Here is a 22,399-nt window from a genome sequence, read left to right on the forward strand (position 1 = left end):
TAGTGCTCCTGTTGTCTGCGAAGTCCAAATTGTAACCCTGAATCAGTTCCTCTTCTGACCCTTTGTATCATGTTACATGACGAGTAATGATCACCTGTTAGCTTTATCCCTAATTATAACTCTCACTCTTTCCCTGCATCTAACCCTAGCTCTAATCCCATCATTAACCTCGGTCCGGGCACACGCGTGAACCCCTACTCTCATCTCAGCCTCTCCTGGTGATACATCACACCTGGGATCGTTTGCTCCCTGTGGGCTGTGGGAAATTTGCTACCAGCACGCCCTGGAAGTGGGGCTCATTCCGCTGCAACGGGAGGTCTTCCCAGGACGCGTCACAGCTCAACGCAAGAGCTCCTGGGTTTCGAAGGCTCTTGCAGCAAGCCTTCACAAAGCAGCAGGGAGCGCCGTTCCAGATGGGAAACTTGAGACTGGATGTCCAGAAAAGCAAGACGTCAGAAGCGAAACCTTTTTCCTGCAGGGTGTGGCATACCATCCGCTTGCTCATTGCGACAGAGGTGGCACTAATGAAGGAAGAGGTCAACGTTACGTTCTTCTTTAAAATGCAAGGCCAGGAAAAGTGGCAGCGGTGGGATTTGAACCCACGCCTCCGAAGAGACTGGAGCCTTAATCCAGCGCCTTAGACCGCTCGGCCACGCTACCTCCCTGCTAGTCGCCGAAAGCGGAACTTGACCCGTTGCCCGGCCCGCTTTAGTGCTTTGCCTTTTCTCCTTGGAAAGTCTGGAGACAGGCAGTGGAAGGGCAGGCAAACTGTCAGGTGCGCAGAGGAGGGGAGACCATGAGGCAAGGTGGGAGATGGGGGCAAGAAGTGAGAAAAAAACTAATCGCAAGCTAGGGCAGGATTCGGAAAGTGAAGCCGAAAAGGGGCTTAGCATGCAGCCCAGGGGTTTCTTTGACTGTCCTAAGCCCACAGGGACTTTGCCGTCCTCAGCTCATGAGACTTGAGATGGGTAGCTTGATTTGCTGAGGAAATGCGGGATGACAGATTCAACTCTGGAGTCAAACATAGCCCGGAACTATCGCCTTAAACTGAGTTTTAAGCCTGGTGCCGATAAAAAGAAAGAAATTAGCCTTAGATCGGGCAAGCCGTTTGACGGGGGAAAATGAGACCCCCTAGGCCAGCTAGGTGGTCGCTGGATGCTGTGCAGACATCAGCAGCTGTTCATTTCATGCCCTCACGTCTCCTCGTTAGTATAGTGGTCAGTATCCCCGCCTGTCACGCGGGAGACCGGGGTTCAATTCCCCGACGGGGAGGTTAAACCTTTTCTGGATTTTTTTTAGTTCTTGACAAATATTCTTGAAGATTAGGCTGAGTCAAGTAGGGAATGGGTGCCAAGAACTGACTCTTTAAGAAAAAAGCACCGGCAACGCTAGTCATCGTACAATATTTGTGCACAATTGCTTACATTAGGCGGCCGGTCCACTTTATTGAGTCCCCCTCAGCACCATTTAGTGCTCCTGTTGTCTGCGAAGTCCAAATTGTAACCCTGAATCAGTTCCTCTTCTGACCCTTTGTATCATGTTACATGACGAGTAATGATCACCTGTTAGCTTTATCCCTAATTATAACTCTCACTCTTTCCCTGCATCTAACCCTAGCTCTAATCCCATCATTAACCTCGGTCCGGGCACACGCGTGAACCCCTACTCTCATCTCAGCCTCTCCTGGTGATACATCACACCTGGGATCGTTTGCTCCCTGTGGGCTGTGGGAAATTTGCTACCAGCACGCCCTGGAAGTGGGGCTCATTCCGCTGCAACGGGAGGTCTTCCCAGGACGCGTCACAGCTCAACGCAAGAGCTCCTGGGTTTCGAAGGCTCTTGCAGCAAGCCTTCACAAAGCAGCAGGGAGCGCCGTTCCAGATGGGAAACTTGAGACTGGATGTCCAGAAAAGCAAGACGTCAGAAGCGAAACCTTTTTCCTGCAGGGTGTGGCATACCATCCGCTTGCTCATTGCGACAGAGGTGGCACTAATGAAGGAAGAGGTCAACGTTACGTTCTTCTTTAAAATGCAAGGCCAGGAAAAGTGGCAGCGGTGGGATTTGAACCCACGCCTCCGAAGAGACTGGAGCCTTAATCCAGCGCCTTAGACCGCTCGGCCACGCTACCTCCCTGCTAGTCGCCGAAAGCGGAACTTGACCCGTTGCCCGGCCCGCTTTAGTGCTTTGCCTTTTCTCCTTGGAAAGTCTGGAGACAGGCAGTGGAAGGGCAGGCAAACTGTCAGGTGCGCAGAGGAGGGGAGACCATGAGGCAAGGTGGGAGATGGGGGCAAGAAGTGAGAAAAAAACTAATCGCAAGCTAGGGCAGGATTCGGAAAGTGAAGCCGAAAAGGGGCTTAGCATGCAGCCCAGGGGTTTCTTTGACTGTCCTAAGCCCACAGGGACTTTGCCGTCCTCAGCTCATGAGACTTGAGATGGGTAGCTTGATTTGCTGAGGAAATGCGGGATGACAGATTCAACTCTGGAGTCAAACATAGCCCGGAACTATCGCCTTAAACTGAGTTTTAAGCCTGGTGCCGATAAAAAGAAAGAAATTAGCCTTAGATCGGGCAAGCCGTTTGACGGGGGAAAATGAGACCCCCCTAGGCCAGCTAGGTGGTCGCTGGATGCTGTGCAGACATCAGCAGCTGTTCATTTCATGCCCTCACGTCTCCTCGTTAGTATAGTGGTCAGTATCCCCGCCTGTCACGCGGGAGACCGGGGTTCAATTCCCCGACGGGGAGGTTAAACCGTTTCTGGATTTTTTTTAGTTCTTGACAAATATTCTTGAAGATTAGGCTGAGTCAAGTAGGGAATGGGTGCCAAGAACTGACTCTTTAAGAAAAAAGCACCGGCAACGCTAGTCATCGTACAATATTTGTGCACAATTGCTTACATTAGGCGGCCGGTCCACTTTATTGAGTCCCCCTCAGCACCATTTAGTGCTCCTGTTGTCTGCGAAGTCCAAATTGTAACCCTGAATCAGTTCCTCTTCTGACCCTTTGTATCATGTTACATGACGAGTAATGATCACCTGTTAGCTTTATCCCTAATTATAACTCTCACTCTTTCCCTGCATCTAACCCTAGCTCTAATCCCATCATTAACCTCGGTCCGGGCACACGCGTGAACCCCTACTCTCATCTCAGCCTCTCCTGGTGATACATCACACCTGGGATCGTTTGCTCCCTGTGGGCTGTGGGAAATTTGCTACCAGCACGCCCTGGAAGTGGGGCTCATTCCGCTGCAACGGGAGGTCTTCCCAGGACGCGTCACAGCTCAACGCAAGAGCTCCTGGGTTTCGAAGGCTCTTGCAGCAAGCCTTCACAAAGCAGCAGGGAGCGCCGTTCCAGATGGGAAACTTGAGACTGGATGTCCAGAAAAGCAAGACGTCAGAAGCGAAACCTTTTTCCTGCAGGGTGTGGCATACCATCCGCTTGCTCATTGCGACAGAGGTGGCACTAATGAAGGAAGAGGTCAACGTTACGTTCTTCTTTAAAATGCAAGGCCAGGAAAAGTGGCAGCAGTGGGATTTGAACCCACGCCTCCGAAGAGACTGGAGCCTTAATCCAGCGCCTTAGACCGCTCGGCCACGCTACCTCCCTGCTAGTCGCCGAAAGCGGAACTTGACCCGTTGCCCGGCCCGCTTTAGTGCTTTGCCTTTTCTCCTTGGAAAGTCTGGAGACAGGCAGTGGAAGGGCAGGCAAACTGTCAGGTGCGCAGAGGAGGGGAGACCATGAGGCAAGGTGGGAGATGGGGGCAAGAAGTGAGAAAAAAACTAATCGCAAGCTAGGGCAGGATTCGGAAAGTGAAGCCGAAAAGGGGCTTAGCATGCAGCCCAGGGGTTTCTTTGACTGTCCTAAGCCCACAGGGACTTTGCCGTCCTCAGCTCATGAGACTTGAGATGGGTAGCTTGATTTGCTGAGGAAATGCGGGATGACAGATTCAACTCTGGAGTCAAACATAGCCCGGAACTATCGCCTTAAACTGAGTTTTAAGCCTGGTGCCGATAAAAAGAAAGAAATTAGCCTTAGATCGGGCAAGCCGTTTGACGGGGGAAAATGAGACCCCCTAGGCCAGCTAGGTGGTCGCTGGATGCTGTGCAGACATCAGCAGCTGTTCATTTCATGCCCTCACGTCTCCTCGTTAGTATAGTGGTCAGTATCCCCGCCTGTCACGCGGGAGACCGGGGTTCAATTCCCCGACGGGGAGGTTAAACCTTTTCTGGATTTTTTTTAGTTCTTGACAAATATTCTTGAAGATTAGGCTGAGTCAAGTAGGGAATGGGTGCCAAGAACTGACTCTTTAAGAAAAAAGCACCGGCAACGCTAGTCATCGTACAATATTTGTGCACAATTGCTTACATTAGGCGGCCGGTCCACTTTATTGAGTCCCCCTCAGCACCATTTAGTGCTCCTGTTGTCTGCGAAGTCCAAATTGTAACCCTGAATCAGTTCCTCTTCTGACCCTTTGTATCATGTTACATGACGAGTAATGATCACCTGTTAGCTTTATCCCTAATTATAACTCTCACTCTTTCCCTGCATCTAACCCTAGCTCTAATCCCATCATTAACCTCGGTCCGGGCACACGCGTGAACCCCTACTCTCATCTCAGCCTCTCCTGGTGATACATCACACCTGGGATCGTTTGCTCCCTGTGGGCTGTGGGAAATTTGCTACCAGCACGCCCTGGAAGTGGGGCTCATTCCGCTGCAACGGGAGGTCTTCCCAGGACGCGTCACAGCTCAACGCAAGAGCTCCTGGGTTTCGAAGGCTCTTGCAGCAAGCCTTCACAAAGCAGCAGGGAGCGCCGTTCCAGATGGGAAACTTGAGACTGGATGTCCAGAAAAGCAAGACGTCAGAAGCGAAACCTTTTTCCTGCAGGGTGTGGCATACCATCCGCTTGCTCATTGCGACAGAGGTGGCACTAATGAAGGAAGAGGTCAACGTTACGTTCTTCTTTAAAATGCAAGGCCAGGAAAAGTGGCAGCGGTGGGATTTGAACCCACGCCTCCGAAGAGACTGGAGCCTTAATCCAGCGCCTTAGACCGCTCGGCCACGCTACCTCCCTGCTAGTCGCCGAAAGCGGAACTTGACCCGTTGCCCGGCCCGCTTTAGTGCTTTGCCTTTTCTCCTTGGAAAGTCTGGAGACAGGCAGTGGAAGGGCAGGCAAACTGTCAGGTGCGCAGAGGAGGGGAGACCATGAGGCAAGGTGGGAGATGGGGGCAAGAAGTGAGAAAAAAACTAATCGCAAGCTAGGGCAGGATTCGGAAAGTGAAGCCGAAAAGGGGCTTAGCATGCAGCCCAGGGGTTTCTTTGACTGTCCTAAGCCCACAGGGACTTTGCCGTCCTCAGCTCATGAGACTTGAGATGGGTAGCTTGATTTGCTGAGGAAATGCGGGATGACAGATTCAACTCTGGAGTCAAACATAGCCCGGAACTATCGCCTTAAACTGAGTTTTAAGCCTGGTGCCGATAAAAAGAAAGAAATTAGCCTTAGATCGGGCAAGCCGTTTGACGGGGGAAAATGAGACCCCCCTAGGCCAGCTAGGTAGTCGCTGGATGCTGTGCAGACATCAGCAGCTGTTCATTTCATGCCCTCACGTCTCCTCGTTAGTATAGTGGTCAGTATCCCCGCCTGTCACGCGGGAGACCGGGGTTCAATTCCCCGACGGGGAGGTTAAACCGTTTCTGGAATTTTTTTAGTTCTTGACAAATATTCTTGAAGATTAGGCTGAGTCAAGTAGGGAATGGGTGCCAAGAACTGACTCTTTAAGAAAAAAGCACCGGCAACGCTAGTCATCGTACAATATTTGTGCACAATTGCTTACATTAGGCGGCCGGTCCACTTTATTGAGTCCCCCTCAGCACCATTTAGTGCTCCTGTTGTCTGCGAAGTCCAAATTGTAACCCTGAATCAGTTCCTCTTCTGACCCTTTGTATCATGTTACATGACGAGTAATGATCACCTGTTAGCTTTATCCCTAATTATAACTCTCACTCTTTCCCTGCATCTAACCCTAGCTCTAATCCCATCATTAACCTCGGTCCGGGCACACGCGTGAACCCCTACTCTCATCTCAGCCTCTCCTGGTGATACATCACACCTGGGATCGTTTGCTCCCTGTGGGCTGTGGGAAATTTGCTACCAGCACGCCCTGGAAGTGGGGCTCATTCCGCTGCAACGGGAGGTCTTCCCAGGACGCGTCACAGCTCAACGCAAGAGCTCCTGGGTTTCGAAGGCTCTTGCAGCAAGCCTTCACAAAGCAGCAGGGAGCGCCGTTCCAGATGGGAAACTTGAGACTGGATGTCCAGAAAAGCAAGACGTCAGAAGCGAAACCTTTTTCCTGCAGGGTGTGGCATACCATCCGCTTGCTCATTGCGACAGAGGTGGCACTAATGAAGGAAGAGGTCAACGTTACGTTCTTCTTTAAAATGCAAGGCCAGGAAAAGTGGCAGCGGTGGGATTTGAACCCACGCCTCCGAAGAGACTGGAGCCTTAATCCAGCGCCTTAGACCGCTCGGCCACGCTACCTCCCTGCTAGTCGCCGAAAGCGGAACTTGACCCGTTGCCCGGCCCGCTTTAGTGCTTTGCCTTTTCTCCTTGGAAAGTCTGGAGACAGGCAGTGGAAGGGCAGGCAAACTGTCAGGTGCGCAGAGGAGGGGAGACCATGAGGCAAGGTGGGAGATGGGGGCAAGAAGTGAGAAAAAAACTAATCACAAGCTAGGGCAGGATTCGGAAAGTGAAGCCGAAAAGGGGCTTAGCATGCAGCCCAGGGGTTTCTTTGACTGTCCTAAGCCCACAGGGACTTTGCCGTCCTCAGCTCATGAGACTTGAGATGGGTAGCTTGATTTGCTGAGGAAATGCGGGATGACAGATTCAACTCTGGAGTCAAACATAGCCCGGAACTATCGCCTTAAACTGAGTTTTAAGCCTGGTGCCGATAAAAAGAAAGAAATTAGCCTTAGATCGGGCAAGCCGTTTGACGGGGGAAAATGAGACCCCCCTAGGCCAGCTAGGTGGTCGCTGGATGCTGTGCAGACATCAGCAGCTGTTCATTTCATGCCCTCACGTCTCCTCGTTAGTATAGTGGTCAGTATCCCCGCCTGTCACGCGGGAGACCGGGGTTCAATTCCCCGACGGGGAGGTTAAACCGTTTCTGGATTTTTTTTAGTTCTTGACAAATATTCTTGAAGATTAGGCTGAGTCAAGTAGGGAATGGGTGCCAAGAACTGACTCTTTAAGAAAAAAGCACCGGCAACGCTAGTCATCGTACAATATTTGTGCACAATTGCTTACATTAGGCGGCCGGTCCACTTTATTGAGTCCCCCTCAGCACCATTTAGTGCTCCTGTTGTCTGCGAAGTCCAAATTGTAACCCTGAATCAGTTCCTCTTCTGACCCTTTGTATCATGTTACATGACGAGTAATGATCACCTGTTAGCTTTATCCCTAATTATAACTCTCACTCTTTCCCTGCATCTAACCCTAGCTCTAATCCCATCATTAACCTCGGTCCGGGCACACGCGTGAACCCTTACTCTCATCTCAGCCTCTCCTGGTGATACATCACACCTGGGATCGTTTGCTCCCTGTGGGCTGTGGGAAATTTGCTACCAGCACGCCCTGGAAGTGGGGCTCATTCCGCTGCAACGGGAGGTCTTCCCAGGACGCGTCACAGCTCAACGCAAGAGCTCCTGGGTTTCGAAGGCTCTTGCAGCAAGCCTTCACAAAGCAGCAGGGAGCGCCGTTCCAGATGGGAAACTTGAGACTGGATGTCCAGAAAAGCAAGACGTCAGAAGCGAAACCTTTTTCCTGCAGGGTGTGGCATACCATCCGCTTGCTCATTGCGACAGAGGTGGCACTAATGAAGGAAGAGGTCAACGTTACGTTCTTCTTTAAAATGCAAGGCCAGGAAAAGTGGCAGCGGTGGGATTTGAACCCACGCCTCCGAAGAGACTGGAGCCTTAATCCAGCGCCTTAGACCGCTCGGCCACGCTACCTCCCTGCTAGTCGCAGAAAGCGGAACTTGACCCGTTGCCCGGCCCGCTTTAGTGCTTTGCCTTTTCTCCTTGGAAAGTCTGGAGACAGGCAGTGGAAGGGCAGGCAAACTGTCAGGTGCGCAGAGGAGGGGAGACCATGAGGCAAGGTGGGAGATGGGGGCAAGAAGTGAGAAAAAAACTAATCGCAAGCTAGGGCAGGATTCGGAAAGTGAAGCCGAAAAGGGGCTTAGCATGCAGCCCAGGGGTTTCTTTGACTGTCCTAAACCCACAGGGACTTTGCCGTCCTCAGCTCATGAGACTTGAGATGGGTAGCTTGATTTGCTGAGGAAATGCGGGATGACAGATTCAACTCTGGAGTCAAACATAGCCCGGAACTATCGCCTTAAACTGAGTTTTAAGCCTGGTGCCGATAAAAAGAAAGAAATTAGCCTTAGATCGGGCAAGCCGTTTGACGGGGGAAAATGAGACCCCCCTAGGCCAGCTAGGTGGTCGCTGGATGCTGTGCAGACATCAGCAGCTGTTCATTTCATGCCCTCACGTCTCCTCGTTAGTATAGTGGTCAGTATCCCCGCCTGTCACGCGGGAGACCGGGGTTCAATTCCCCGACGGGGAGGTTAAACCGTTTCTGGATTTTTTTTAGTTCTTGACAAATATTCTTGAAGATTAGGCTGAGTCAAGTAGGGAATGGGTGCCAAGAACTGACTCTTTAAGAAAAAAGCACCGGCAACGCTAGTCATCGTACAATATTTGTGCACAATTGCTTACATTAGGCGGCCGGTCCACTTTATTGAGTCCCCCTCAGCACCATTTAGTGCTCCTGTTGTCTGCGAAGTCCAAATTGTAACCCTGAATCAGTTCCTCTTCTGACCCTTTGTATCATGTTACATGACGAGTAATGATCACCTGTTAGCTTTATCCCTAATTATAACTCTCACTCTTTCCCTGCATCTAACCCTAGCTCTAATCCCATCATTAACCTCGGTCCGGGCACACGCGTGAACCCCTACTCTCATCTCAGCCTCTCCTGGTGATACATCACACCTGGGATCGTTTGCTCCCTGTGGGCTGTGGGAAATTTGCTACCAGCACGCCCTGGAAGTGGGGCTCATTCCGCTGCAACGGGAGGTCTTCCCAGGACGCGTCACAGCTCAACGCAAGAGCTCCTGGGTTTCGAAGGCTCTTGCAGCAAGCCTTCACAAAGCAGCAGGGAGCGCCGTTCCAGATGGGAAACTTGAGACTGGATGTCCAGAAAAGCAAGACGTCAGAAGCGAAACCTTTTTCCTGCAGGGTGTGGCATACCATCCGCTTGCTCATTGCGACAGAGGTGGCACTAATGAAGGAAGAGGTCAACGTTACGTTCTTCTTTAAAATGCAAGGCCAGGAAAAGTGGCAGCGGTGGGATTTGAACCCACGCCTCCGAAGAGACTGGAGCCTTAATCCAGCGCCTTAGACCGCTCGGCCACGCTACCTCCCTGCTAGTCGCAGAAAGCGGAACTTGACCCGTTGCCCGGCCCGCTTTAGTGCTTTGCCTTTTCTCCTTGGAAAGTCTGGAGACAGGCAGTGGAAGGGCAGGCAAACTGTCAGGTGCGCAGAGGAGGGGAGACCATGAGGCAAGGTGGGAGATGGGGGCAAGAAGTGAGAAAAAAACTAATCGCAAGCTAGGGCAGGATTCGGAAAGTGAAGCCGAAAAGGGGCTTAGCATGCAGCCCAGGGGTTTCTTTGACTGTCCTAAGCCCACAGGGACTTTGCCGTCCTCAGCTCATGAGACTTGAGATGGGTAGCTTGATTTGCTGAGGAAATGCGGGATGACAGATTCAACTCTGGAGTCAAACATAGCCCGGAACTATCGCCTTAAACTGAGTTTTAAGCCTGGTGCCGATAAAAAGAAAGAAATTAGCCTTAGATCGGGCAAGCCGTTTGACGGGGGAAAATGAGACCCCCTAGGCCAGCTAGGTGGTCGCTGGATGCTGTGCAGACATCAGCAGCTGTTCATTTCATGCCCTCACGTCTCCTCGTTAGTATAGTGGTCAGTATCCCCGCCTGTCACGCGGGAGACCGGGGTTCAATTCCCCGACGGGGAGGTTAAACCTTTTCTGGATTTTTTTTAGTTCTTGACAAATATTCTTGAAGATTAGGCTGAGTCAAGTAGGGAATGGGTGCCAAGAACTGACTCTTTAAGAAAAAAGCACCGGCAACGCTAGTCATCGTACAATATTTGTGCACAATTGCTTACATTAGGCGGCCGGTCCACTTTATTGAGTCCCCCTCAGCACCATTTAGTGCTCCTGTTGTCTGCGAAGTCCAAATTGTAACCCTGAATCAGTTCCTCTTCTGACCCTTTGTATCATGTTACATGACGAGTAATGATCACCTGTTAGCTTTATCCCTAATTATAACTCTCACTCTTTCCCTGCATCTAACCCTAGCTCTAATCCCATCATTAACCTCGGTCCGGGCACACGCGTGAACCCCTACTCTCATCTCAGCCTCTCCTGGTGATACATCACACCTGGGATCGTTTGCTCCCTGTGGGCTGTGGGAAATTTGCTACCAGCACGCCCTGGAAGTGGGGCTCATTCCGCTGCAACGGGAGGTCTTCCCAGGACGCGTCACAGCTCAACGCAAGAGCTCCTGGGTTTCGAAGGCTCTTGCAGCAAGCCTTCACAAAGCAGCAGGGAGCGCCGTTCCAGATGGGAAACTTGAGACTGGATGTCCAGAAAAGCAAGACGTCAGAAGCGAAACCTTTTTCCTGCAGGGTGTGGCATACCATCCGCTTGCTCATTGCGACAGAGGTGGCACTAATGAAGGAAGAGGTCAACGTTACGTTCTTCTTTAAAATGCAAGGCCAGGAAAAGTGGCAGCGGTGGGATTTGAACCCACGCCTCCGAAGAGACTGGAGCCTTAATCCAGCGCCTTAGACCGCTCGGCCACGCTACCTCCCTGCTAGTCGCCGAAAGCGGAACTTGACCCGTTGCCCGGCCCGCTTTAGTGCTTTGCCTTTTCTCCTTGGAAAGTCTGGAGACAGGCAGTGGAAGGGCAGGCAAACTGTCAGGTGCGCAGAGGAGGGGAGACCATGAGGCAAGGTGGGAGATGGGGGCAAGAAGTGAGAAAAAAACTAATCGCAAGCTAGGGCAGGATTCGGAAAGTGAAGCCGAAAAGGGGCTTAGCATGCAGCCCAGGGGTTTCTTTGACTGTCCTAAGCCCACAGGGACTTTGCCGTCCTCAGCTCATGAGACTTGAGATGGGTAGCTTGATTTGCTGAGGAAATGCGGGATGACAGATTCAACTCTGGAGTCAAACATAGCCCGGAACTATCGCCTTAAACTGAGTTTTAAGCCTGGTGCCGATAAAAAGAAAGAAATTAGCCTTAGATCGGGCAAGCCGTTTGACGGGGGAAAATGAGACCCCCTAGGCCAGCTAGGTGGTCGCTGGATGCTGTGCAGACATCAGCAGCTGTTCATTTCATGCCCTCACGTCTCCTCGTTAGTATAGTGGTCAGTATCCCCGCCTGTCACGCGGGAGACCGGGGTTCAATTCCCCGACGGGGAGGTTAAACCTTTTCTGGATTTTTTTTAGTTCTTGACAAATATTCTTGAAGATTAGGCTGAGTCAAGTAGGGAATGGGTGCCAAGAACTGACTCTTTAAGAAAAAAGCACCGGCAACGCTAGTCATCGTACAATATTTGTGCACAATTGCTTACATTAGGCGGCCGGTCCACTTTATTGAGTCCCCCTCAGCACCATTTAGTGCTCCTGTTGTCTGCGAAGTCCAAATTGTAACCCTGAATCAGTTCCTCTTCTGACCCTTTGTATCATGTTACATGACGAGTAATGATCACCTGTTAGCTTTATCCCTAATTATAACTCTCACTCTTTCCCTGCATCTAACCCTAGCTCTAATCCCATCATTAACCTCGGTCCGGGCACACGCGTGAACCCTTACTCTCATCTCAGCCTCTCCTGGTGATACATCACACCTGGGATCGTTTGCTCCCTGTGGGCTGTGGGAAATTGGCTACCAGCACGCCCTGGAAGTGGGGCTCATTCCGCTGCAACGGGAGGTCTTCCCAGGACGCGTCACAGCTCAACGCAAGAGCTCCTGGGTTTCGAAGGCTCTTGCAGCAAGCCTTCACAAAGCAGCAGGGAGCGCCGTTCCAGATGGGAAACTTGAGACTGGATGTCCAGAAAAGCAAGACGTCAGAAGCGAAACCTTTTTCCTGCAGGGTGTGGCATACCATCCGCTTGCTCATTGCGACAGAGGTGGCACTAATGAAGGAAGAGGTCAACGTTACGTTCTTCTTTAAAATGCAAGGCCAGGAAAAGTGGCAGCGGTGGGATTTGAACCCACGCCTCCGAAGAGACTGGAGCCTTAATCCAGCGCCTTAGACCGCTCGGCCACGCTACCTCCCTGCTAGTCGCCGAAAGCGGAACTTGACCCGTTGCCCGGCCCGCTTTAGTGCTTTGCCTTTTCTCCTTGGAAAGTCTGGAGACAGGCAGTGGAAGGGCAGGCAAACTGTCAGGTGCGCAGAGGAGGGGAGACCATGAGGCAAGGTGGGAGATGGGGGCAAGAAGTGAGAAAAAAACTAATCGCAAGCTAGGGCAGGATTCGGAAAGTGAAGCCGAAAAGGGGCTTAGCATGCAGCCCAGGGGTTTCTTTGACTGTCCTAAGCCCACAGGGACTTTGCCGTCCTCAGCTCATGAGACTTGAGATGGGTAGCTTGATTTGCTGAGGAAATGCGGGATGACAGATTCAACTCTGGAGTCAAACATAGCCCGGAACTATCGCCTTAAACTGAGTTTTAAGCCTGGTGCCGATAAAAAGAAAGAAATTAGCCTTAGATCGGGCAAGCCGTTTGACGGGGGAAAATGAGACCCCCTAGGCCAGCTAGGTGGTCGCTGGATGCTGTGCAGACATCAGCAGCTGTTCATTTCATGCCCTCACGTCTCCTCGTTAGTATAGTGGTCAGTATCCCCGCCTGTCACGCGGGAGACCGGGGTTCAATTCCCCGACGGGGAGGTTAAACCTTTTCTGGATTTTTTTTAGTTCTTGACAAATATTCTTGAAGATTAGGCTGAGTCAAGTAGGGAATGGGTGCCAAGAACTGACTCTTTAAGAAAAAAGCACCGGCAACGCTAGTCATCGTACAATATTTGTGCACAATTGCTTACATTAGGCGGCCGGTCCACTTTATTGAGTCCCCCTCAGCACCATTTAGTGCTCCTGTTGTCTGCGAAGTCCAAATTGTAACCCTGAATCAGTTCCTCTTCTGACCCTTTGTATCATGTTACATGACGAGTAATGATCACCTGTTAGCTTTATCCCTAATTATAACTCTCACTCTTTCCCTGCATCTAACCCTAGCTCTAATCCCATCATTAACCTCGGTCCGGGCACACGCGTGAACCCTTACTCTCATCTCAGCCTCTCCTGGTGATACATCACACCTGGGATCGTTTGCTCCCTGTGGGCTGTGGGAAATTTGCTACCAGCACGCCCTGGAAGTGGGGCTCATTCCGCTGCAACGGGAGGTCTTCCCAGGACGCGTCACAGCTCAACGCAAGAGCTCCTGGGTTTCGAAGGCTCTTGCAGCAAGCCTTCACAAAGCAGCAGGGAGCGCCGTTCCAGATGGGAAACTTGAGACTGGATGTCCAGAAAAGCAAGACGTCAGAAGCGAAACCTTTTTCCTGCAGGGTGTGGCATACCATCCGCTTGCTCATTGCGACAGAGGTGGCACTAATGAAGGAAGAGGTCAACGTTACGTTCTTCTTTAAAATGCAAGGCCAGGAAAAGTGGCAGCGGTGGGATTTGAACCCACGCCTCCGAAGAGACTGGAGCCTTAATCCAGCGCCTTAGACCGCTCGGCCACGCTACCTCCCTGCTAGTCGCAGAAAGCGGAACTTGACCCGTTGCCCGGCCCGCTTTAGTGCTTTGCCTTTTCTCCTTGGAAAGTCTGGAGACAGGCAGTGGAAGGGCAGGCAAACTGTCAGGTGCGCAGAGGAGGGGAGACCATGAGGCAAGGTGGGAGATGGGGGCAAGAAGTGAGAAAAAAACTAATCGCAAGCTAGGGCAGGATTCGGAAAGTGAAGCCGAAAAGGGGCTTAGCATGCAGCCCAGGGGTTTCTTTGACTGTCCTAAGCCCACAGGGACTTTGCCGTCCTCAGCTCATGAGACTTGAGATGGGTAGCTTGATTTGCTGAGGAAATGCGGGATGACAGATTCAACTCTGGAGTCAAACATAGCCCGGAACTATCGCCTTAAACTGAGTTTTAAGCCTGGTGCCGATAAAAAGAAAGAAATTAGCCTTAGATCGGGCAAGCCGTTTGACGGGGGAAAATGAGACCCCCCTAGGCCAGCTAGGTGGTCGCTGGATGCTGTGCAGACATCAGCAGCTGTTCATTTCATGCCCTCACGTCTCCTCGTTAGTATAGTGGTCAGTATCCCCGCCTGTCACGCGGGAGACCGGGGTTCAATTCCCCGACGGGGAGGTTAAACCGTTTCTGGATTTTTTTTAGTTCTTGACAAATATTCTTGAAGATTAGGCTGAGTCAAGTAGGGAATGGGTGCCAAGAACTGACTCTTTAAGAAAAAAGCACCGGCAACGCTAGTCATCGTACAATATTTGTGCACAATTGCTTACATTAGGCGGCCGGTCCACTTTATTGAGTCCCCCTCAGCACCATTTAGTGCTCCTGTTGTCTGCGAAGTCCAAATTGTAACCCTGAATCAGTTCCTCTTCTGACCCTTTGTATCATGTTACATGACGAGTAATGATCACCTGTTAGCTTTATCCCTAATTATAACTCTCACTCTTTCCCTGCATCTAACCCTAGCTCTAATCCCATCATTAACCTCGGTCCGGGCACACGCGTGAACCCTTACTCTCATCTCAGCCTCTCCTGGTGATACATCACACCTGGGATCGTTTGCTCCCTGTGGGCTGTGGGAAATTGGCTACCAGCACGCCCTGGAAGTGGGGCTCATTCCGCTGCAACGGGAGGTCTTCCCAGGACGCGTCACAGCTCAACGCAAGAGCTCCTGGGTTTCGAAGGCTCTTGCAGCAAGCCTTCACAAAGCAGCAGGGAGCGCCGTTCCAGATGGGAAACTTGAGACTGGATGTCCAGAAAAGCAAGACGTCAGAAGCGAAACCTTTTTCCTGCAGGGTGTGGCATACCATCCGCTTGCTCATTGCGACAGAGGTGGCACTAATGAAGGAAGAGGTCAACGTTACGTTCTTCTTTAAAATGCAAGGCCAGGAAAAGTGGCAGCGGTGGGATTTGAACCCACGCCTCCGAAGAGACTGGAGCCTTAATCCAGCGCCTTAGACCGCTCGGCCACGCTACCTCCCTGCTAGTCGCCGAAAGCGGAACTTGACCCGTTGCCCGGCCCGCTTTAGTGCTTTGCCTTTTCTCCTTGGAAAGTCTGGAGACAGGCAGTGGAAGGGCAGGCAAACTGTCAGGTGCGCAGAGGAGGGGAGACCATGAGGCAAGGTGGGAGATGGGGGCAAGAAGTGAGAAAAAAACTAATCGCAAGCTAGGGCAGGATTCGGAAAGTGAAGCCGAAAAGGGGCTTAGCATGCAGCCCAGGGGTTTCTTTGACTGTCCTAAGCCCACAGGGACTTTGCCGTCCTCAGCTCATGAGACTTGAGATGGGTAGCTTGATTTGCTGAGGAAATGCGGGATGACAGATTCAACTCTGGAGTCAAACATAGCCCGGAACTATCGCCTTAAACTGAGTTTTAAGCCTGGTGCCGATAAAAAGAAAGAAATTAGCCTTAGATCGGGCAAGCCGTTTGACGGGGGAAAATGAGACCCCCTAGGCCAGCTAGGTGGTCGCTGGATGCTGTGCAGACATCAGCAGCTGTTCATTTCATGCCCTCACGTCTCCTCGTTAGTATAGTGGTCAGTATCCCCGCCTGTCACGCGGGAGACCGGGGTTCAATTCCCCGACGGGGAGGTTAAACCTTTTCTGGATTTTTTTTAGTTCTTGACAAATATTCTTGAAGATTAGGCTGAGTCAAGTAGGGAATGGGTGCCAAGAACTGACTCTTTAAGAAAAAAGCACCGGCAACGCTAGTCATCGTACAATATTTGTGCACAATTGCTTACATTAGGCGGCCGGTCCACTTTATTGAGTCCCCCTCAGCACCATTTAGTGCTCCTGTTGTCTGCGAAGTCCAAATTGTAACCCTGAATCAGTTCCTCTTCTGACCCTTTGTATCATGTTACATGACGAGTAATGATCACCTGTTAGCTTTATCCCTAATTATAACTCTCACTCTTTCCCTGCATCTAACCCTAGCTCTAATCCCATCATTAACCTCGGTCCGGGCACACGCGTGAACCCTTACTCTCATCTCAGCCTCTCCTGGTGATACATCACACCTGGGATCGTTTGCTCCCTGTGGGCTGTGGGAAATTTGCTACCAGCACGCCCTGGAAGTGGGGCTCATTCCGCTGCAACGGGAGGTCTTCCCAGGACGCGTCACAGCTCAACGCAAGAGCTCCTGGGTTTCGAAGGCTCTTGCAGCAAGCCTTCACAAAGCAGCAGGGAGCGCCGTTCCAGATGGGAAACTTGAGACTGGATGTCCAGAAAAGCAAGACGTCAGAAGCGAAACCTTTTTCCTGCAGGGTGTGGCATACCATCCGCTTGCTCATTGCGACAGAGGTGGCACTAATGAAGGAAGAGGTCAACGTTACGTTCTTCTTTAAAATGCAAGGCCAGGAAAAGTGGCAGCGGTGGGATTTGAACCCACGCCTCCGAAGAGACTGGAGCCTTAATCCAGCGCCTTAGACCGCTCGGCCACGCTACCTCCCTGCTAGTCGCAGAAAGCGGAACTTGACCCGTTGCCCGGCCCGCTTTAGTGCTTTGCCTTTTCTCCTTGGAAAGTCTGGAGACAGGCAGTGGAAGGGCAGGCAAACTGTCAGGTGCGCAGAGGAGGGGAGACCATGAGGCAAGGTGGGAGATGGGGGCAAGAAGTGAGAAAAAAACTAATCGCAAGCTAGGGCAGGATTCGGAAAGTGAAGCCGAAAAGGGGCTTAGCATGCAGCCCAGGGGTTTCTTTGACTGTCCTAAACCCACAGGGACTTTGCCGTCCTCAGCTCATGAGACTTGAGATGGGTAGCTTGATTTGCTGAGGAAATGCGGGATGACAGATTCAACTCTGGAGTCAAACATAGCCCGGAACTATCGCCTTAAACTGAGTTTTAAGCCTGGTGCCGATAAAAAGAAAGAAATTAGCCTTAGATCGGGCAAGCCGTTTGACGGGGGAAAATGAGACCCCCCTAGGCCAGCTAGGTGGTCGCTGGATGCTGTGCAGACATCAGCAGCTGTTCATTTCATGCCCTCACGTCTCCTCGTTAGTATAGTGGTCAGTATCCCCGCCTGTCACGCGGGAGACCGGGGTTCAATTCCCCGACGGGGAGGTTAAACCGTTTCTGGATTTTTTTTAGTTCTTGACAAATATTCTTGAAGATTAGGCTGAGTCAAGTAGGGAATGGGTGCCAAGAACTGACTCTTTAAGAAAAAAGCACCGGCAACGCTAGTCATCGTACAATATTTGTGCACAATTGCTTACATTAGGCGGCCGGTCCACTTTATTGAGTCCCCCTCAGCACCATTTAGTGCTCCTGTTGTCTGCGAAGTCCAAATTGTAACCCTGAATCAGTTCCTCTTCTGACCCTTTGTATCATGTTACATGACGAGTAATGATCACCTGTTAGCTTTATCCCTAATTATAACTCTCACTCTTTCCCTGCATCTAACCCTAGCTCTAATCCCATCATTAACCTCGGTCCGGGCACACGCGTGAACCCCTACTCTCATCTCAGCCTCTCCTGGTGATACATCACACCTGGGATCGTTTGCTCCCTGTGGGCTGTGGGAAATTTGCTACCAGCACGCCCTGGAAGTGGGGCTCATTCCGCTGCAACGGGAGGTCTTCCCAGGACGCGTCACAGCTCAACGCAAGAGCTCCTGGGTTTCGAAGGCTCTTGCAGCAAGCCTTCACAAAGCAGCAGGGAGCGCCGTTCCAGATGGGAAACTTGAGACTGGATGTCCAGAAAAGCAAGACGTCAGAAGCGAAACCTTTTTCCTGCAGGGTGTGGCATACCATCCGCTTGCTCATTGCGACAGAGGTGGCACTAATGAAGGAAGAGGTCAACGTTACGTTCTTCTTTAAAATGCAAGGCCAGGAAAAGTGGCAGCGGTGGGATTTGAACCCACGCCTCCGAAGAGACTGGAGCCTTAATCCAGCGCCTTAGACCGCTCGGCCACGCTACCTCCCTGCTAGTCGCAGAAAGCGGAACTTGACCCGTTGCCCGGCCCGCTTTAGTGCTTTGCCTTTTCTCCTTGGAAAGTCTGGAGACAGGCAGTGGAAGGGCAGGCAAACTGTCAGGTGCGCAGAGGAGGGGAGACCATGAGGCAAGGTGGGAGATGGGGGCAAGAAGTGAGAAAAAAACTAATCGCAAGCTAGGGCAGGATTCGGAAAGTGAAGCCGAAAAGGGGCTTAGCATGCAGCCCAGGGGTTTCTTTGACTGTCCTAAGCCCACAGGGACTTTGCCGTCCTCAGCTCATGAGACTTGAGATGGGTAGCTTGATTTGCTGAGGAAATGCGGGATGACAGATTCAACTCTGGAGTCAAACATAGCCCGGAACTATCGCCTTAAACTGAGTTTTAAGCCTGGTGCCGATAAAAAGAAAGAAATTAGCCTTAGATCGGGCAAGCCGTTTGACGGGGGAAAATGAGACCCCCTAGGCCAGCTAGGTGGTCGCTGGATGCTGTGCAGACATCAGCAGCTGTTCATTTCATGCCCTCACGTCTCCTCGTTAGTATAGTGGTCAGTATCCCCGCCTGTCACGCGGGAGACCGGGGTTCAATTCCCCGACGGGGAGGTTAAACCTTTTCTGGATTTTTTTTAGTTCTTGACAAATATTCTTGAAGATTAGGCTGAGTCAAGTAGGGAATGGGTGCCAAGAACTGACTCTTTAAGAAAAAAGCACCGGCAACGCTAGTCATCGTACAATATTTGTGCACAATTGCTTACATTAGGCGGCCGGTCCACTTTATTGAGTCCCCCTCAGCACCATTTAGTGCTCCTGTTGTCTGCGAAGTCCAAATTGTAACCCTGAATCAGTTCCTCTTCTGACCCTTTGTATCATGTTACATGACGAGTAATGATCACCTGTTAGCTTTATCCCTAATTATAACTCTCACTCTTTCCCTGCATCTAACCCTAGCTCTAATCCCATCATTAACCTCGGTCCGGGCACACGCGTGAACCCCTACTCTCATCTCAGCCTCTCCTGGTGATACATCACACCTGGGATCGTTTGCTCCCTGTGGGCTGTGGGAAATTTGCTACCAGCACGCCCTGGAAGTGGGGCTCATTCCGCTGCAACGGGAGGTCTTCCCAGGACGCGTCACAGCTCAACGCAAGAGCTCCTGGGTTTCGAAGGCTCTTGCAGCAAGCCTTCACAAAGCAGCAGGGAGCGCCGTTCCAGATGGGAAACTTGAGACTGGATGTCCAGAAAAGCAAGACGTCAGAAGCGAAACCTTTTTCCTGCAGGGTGTGGCATACCATCCGCTTGCTCATTGCGACAGAGGTGGCACTAATGAAGGAAGAGGTCAACGTTACGTTCTTCTTTAAAATGCAAGGCCAGGAAAAGTGGCAGCGGTGGGATTTGAACCCACGCCTCCGAAGAGACTGGAGCCTTAATCCAGCGCCTTAGACCGCTCGGCCACGCTACCTCCCTGCTAGTCGCCGAAAGCGGAACTTGACCCGTTGCCCGGCCCGCTTTAGTGCTTTGCCTTTTCTCCTTGGAAAGTCTGGAGACAGGCAGTGGAAGGGCAGGCAAACTGTCAGGTGCGCAGAGGAGGGGAGACCATGAGGCAAGGTGGGAGATGGGGGCAAGAAGTGAGAAAAAAACTAATCGCAAGCTAGGGCAGGATTCGGAAAGTGAAGCCGAAAAGGGGCTTAGCATGCAGCCCAGGGGTTTCTTTGACTGTCCTAAGCCCACAGGGACTTTGCCGTCCTCAGCTCATGAGACTTGAGATGGGTAGCTTGATTTGCTGAGGAAATGCGGGATGACAGATTCAACTCTGGAGTCAAACATAGCCCGGAACTATCGCCTTAAACTGAGTTTTAAGCCTGGTGCCGATAAAAAGAAAGAAATTAGCCTTAGATCGGGCAAGCCGTTTGACGGGGGAAAATGAGACCCCCTAGGCCAGCTAGGTGGTCGCTGGATGCTGTGCAGACATCAGCAGCTGTTCATTTCATGCCCTCACGTCTCCTCGTTAGTATAGTGGTCAGTATCCCCGCCTGTCACGCGGGAGACCGGGGTTCAATTCCCCGACGGGGAGGTTAAACCTTTTCTGGATTTTTTTTAGTTCTTGACAAATATTCTTGAAGATTAGGCTGAGTCAAGTAGGGAATGGGTGCCAAGAACTGACTCTTTAAGAAAAAAGCACCGGCAACGCTAGTCATCGTACAATATTTGTGCACAATTGCTTACATTAGGCGGCCGGTCCACTTTATTGAGTCCCCCTCAGCACCATTTAGTGCTCCTGTTGTCTGCGAAGTCCAAATTGTAACCCTGAATCAGTTCCTCTTCTGACCCTTTGTATCATGTTACATGACGAGTAATGATCACCTGTTAGCTTTATCCCTAATTATAACTCTCACTCTTTCCCTGCATCTAACCCTAGCTCTAATCCCATCATTAACCTCGGTCCGGGCACACGCGTGAACCCTTACTCTCATCTCAGCCTCTCCTGGTGATACATCACACCTGGGATCGTTTGCTCCCTGTGGGCTGTGGGAAATTGGCTACCAGCACGCCCTGGAAGTGGGGCTCATTCCGCTGCAACGGGAGGTCTTCCCAGGACGCGTCACAGCTCAACGCAAGAGCTCCTGGGTTTCGAAGGCTCTTGCAGCAAGCCTTCACAAAGCAGCAGGGAGCGCCGTTCCAGATGGGAAACTTGAGACTGGATGTCCAGAAAAGCAAGACGTCAGAAGCGAAACCTTTTTCCTGCAGGGTGTGGCATACCATCCGCTTGCTCATTGCGACAGAGGTGGCACTAATGAAGGAAGAGGTCAACGTTACGTTCTTCTTTAAAATGCAAGGCCAGGAAAAGTGGCAGCGGTGGGATTTGAACCCACGCCTCCGAAGAGACTGGAGCCTTAATCCAGCGCCTTAGACCGCTCGGCCACGCTACCTCCCTGCTAGTCGCCGAAAGCGGAACTTGACCCGTTGCCCGGCCCGCTTTAGTGCTTTGCCTTTTCTCCTTGGAAAGTCTGGAGACAGGCAGTGGAAGGGCAGGCAAACTGTCAGGTGCGCAGAGGAGGGGAGACCATGAGGCAAGGTGGGAGATGGGGGCAAGAAGTGAGAAAAAAACTAATCGCAAGCTAGGGCAGGATTCGGAAAGTGAAGCCGAAAAGGGGCTTAGCATGCAGCCCAGGGGTTTCTTTGACTGTCCTAAGCCCACAGGGACTTTGCCGTCCTCAGCTCATGAGACTTGAGATGGGTAGCTTGATTTGCTGAGGAAATGCGGGATGACAGATTCAACTCTGGAGTCAAACATAGCCCGGAACTATCGCCTTAAACTGAGTTTTAAGCCTGGTGCCGATAAAAAGAAAGAAATTAGCCTTAGATCGGGCAAGCCGTTTGACGGGGGAAAATGAGACCCCCTAGGCCAGCTAGGTGGTCGCTGGATGCTGTGCAGACATCAGCAGCTGTTCATTTCATGCCCTCACGTCTCCTCGTTAGTATAGTGGTCAGTATCCCCGCCTGTCACGCGGGAGACCGGGGTTCAATTCCCCGACGGGGAGGTTAAACCTTTTCTGGATTTTTTTTAGTTCTTGACAAATATTCTTGAAGATTAGGCTGAGTCAAGTAGGGAATGGGTGCCAAGAACTGACTCTTTAAGAAAAAAGCACCGGCAACGCTAGTCATCGTACAATATTTGTGCACAATTGCTTACATTAGGCGGCCGGTCCACTTTATTGAGTCCCCCTCAGCACCATTTAGTGCTCCTGTTGTCTGCGAAGTCCAAATTGTAACCCTGAATCAGTTCCTCTTCTGACCCTTTGTATCATGTTACATGACGAGTAATGATCACCTGTTAGCTTTATCCCTAATTATAACTCTCACTCTTTCCCTGCATCTAACCCTAGCTCTAATCCCATCATTAACCTCGGTCCGGGCACACGCCTGAACCCTTACTCTCATCTCAGCCTCTCCTGGTGATACATCACACCTGGGATCGTTTGCTCCCTGTGGGCTGTGGGAAATTGGCTACCAGCACGCCCTGGAAGTGGGGCTCATTCCGCTGCAACGGGAGGTCTTCCCAGGACGCGTCACAGCTCAACGCAAGAGCTCCTGGGTTTCGAAGGCTCTT

The 22,399-nt window shown here is 51.5% G+C and overlaps 15 non-coding genes across 15 annotated transcripts; all 15 read left to right on the top strand.

Annotated features, from left to right (window-relative positions):
- The first annotated feature begins 1,200 nt into the window (after positions 1 to 1,200).
- On the top strand, positions 1,201 to 1,272 carry TRNAD-GUC (transfer RNA aspartic acid (anticodon GUC)). Its single transcript has one exon. It is a non-coding gene; the product is annotated as a tRNA-Asp (tRNA).
- Positions 1,273 to 2,669: 1,397 nt separating this feature from the next.
- On the top strand, positions 2,670 to 2,741 carry TRNAD-GUC (transfer RNA aspartic acid (anticodon GUC)). The gene has a single exon. It is a non-coding gene; the product is annotated as a tRNA-Asp (tRNA).
- Positions 2,742 to 4,137: 1,396 nt separating this feature from the next.
- Positions 4,138 to 4,209, top strand: TRNAD-GUC (transfer RNA aspartic acid (anticodon GUC)). Its single transcript has one exon. It is a non-coding gene; the product is annotated as a tRNA-Asp (tRNA).
- A 1,397-nt stretch (positions 4,210 to 5,606) lies between these two features.
- On the top strand, positions 5,607 to 5,678 carry TRNAD-GUC (transfer RNA aspartic acid (anticodon GUC)). Its single transcript has one exon. It is a non-coding gene; the product is annotated as a tRNA-Asp (tRNA).
- Positions 5,679 to 7,075: 1,397 nt separating this feature from the next.
- Positions 7,076 to 7,147, top strand: TRNAD-GUC (transfer RNA aspartic acid (anticodon GUC)). Its single transcript has one exon. It is a non-coding gene; the product is annotated as a tRNA-Asp (tRNA).
- Positions 7,148 to 8,544: 1,397 nt separating this feature from the next.
- On the top strand, positions 8,545 to 8,616 carry TRNAD-GUC (transfer RNA aspartic acid (anticodon GUC)). The gene has a single exon. It is a non-coding gene; the product is annotated as a tRNA-Asp (tRNA).
- Positions 8,617 to 10,012: 1,396 nt separating this feature from the next.
- TRNAD-GUC (transfer RNA aspartic acid (anticodon GUC)) lies at positions 10,013 to 10,084 on the top strand. The gene has a single exon. It is a non-coding gene; the product is annotated as a tRNA-Asp (tRNA).
- A 1,396-nt stretch (positions 10,085 to 11,480) lies between these two features.
- TRNAD-GUC (transfer RNA aspartic acid (anticodon GUC)) lies at positions 11,481 to 11,552 on the top strand. Its single transcript has one exon. It is a non-coding gene; the product is annotated as a tRNA-Asp (tRNA).
- Positions 11,553 to 12,948: 1,396 nt separating this feature from the next.
- TRNAD-GUC (transfer RNA aspartic acid (anticodon GUC)) lies at positions 12,949 to 13,020 on the top strand. The gene has a single exon. It is a non-coding gene; the product is annotated as a tRNA-Asp (tRNA).
- Positions 13,021 to 14,417: 1,397 nt separating this feature from the next.
- On the top strand, positions 14,418 to 14,489 carry TRNAD-GUC (transfer RNA aspartic acid (anticodon GUC)). Its single transcript has one exon. It is a non-coding gene; the product is annotated as a tRNA-Asp (tRNA).
- Positions 14,490 to 15,885: 1,396 nt separating this feature from the next.
- TRNAD-GUC (transfer RNA aspartic acid (anticodon GUC)) lies at positions 15,886 to 15,957 on the top strand. The gene has a single exon. It is a non-coding gene; the product is annotated as a tRNA-Asp (tRNA).
- Positions 15,958 to 17,354: 1,397 nt separating this feature from the next.
- Positions 17,355 to 17,426, top strand: TRNAD-GUC (transfer RNA aspartic acid (anticodon GUC)). The gene has a single exon. It is a non-coding gene; the product is annotated as a tRNA-Asp (tRNA).
- Positions 17,427 to 18,822: 1,396 nt separating this feature from the next.
- Positions 18,823 to 18,894, top strand: TRNAD-GUC (transfer RNA aspartic acid (anticodon GUC)). The gene has a single exon. It is a non-coding gene; the product is annotated as a tRNA-Asp (tRNA).
- Positions 18,895 to 20,290: 1,396 nt separating this feature from the next.
- TRNAD-GUC (transfer RNA aspartic acid (anticodon GUC)) lies at positions 20,291 to 20,362 on the top strand. The gene has a single exon. It is a non-coding gene; the product is annotated as a tRNA-Asp (tRNA).
- A 1,396-nt stretch (positions 20,363 to 21,758) lies between these two features.
- On the top strand, positions 21,759 to 21,830 carry TRNAD-GUC (transfer RNA aspartic acid (anticodon GUC)). The gene has a single exon. It is a non-coding gene; the product is annotated as a tRNA-Asp (tRNA).
- The last annotated feature ends 569 nt before the right edge of the window (positions 21,831 to 22,399 follow it).

The sequence above is a fragment of the Ambystoma mexicanum genome, chromosome 1p (genome assembly GCF_040938575.1).
Source record: "Ambystoma mexicanum isolate Mex_15411 chromosome 1p, UKY_AmexF1_1, whole genome shotgun sequence".
Classification (NCBI taxonomy): domain Eukaryota; kingdom Metazoa; phylum Chordata; class Amphibia; order Caudata; family Ambystomatidae; genus Ambystoma; species Ambystoma mexicanum.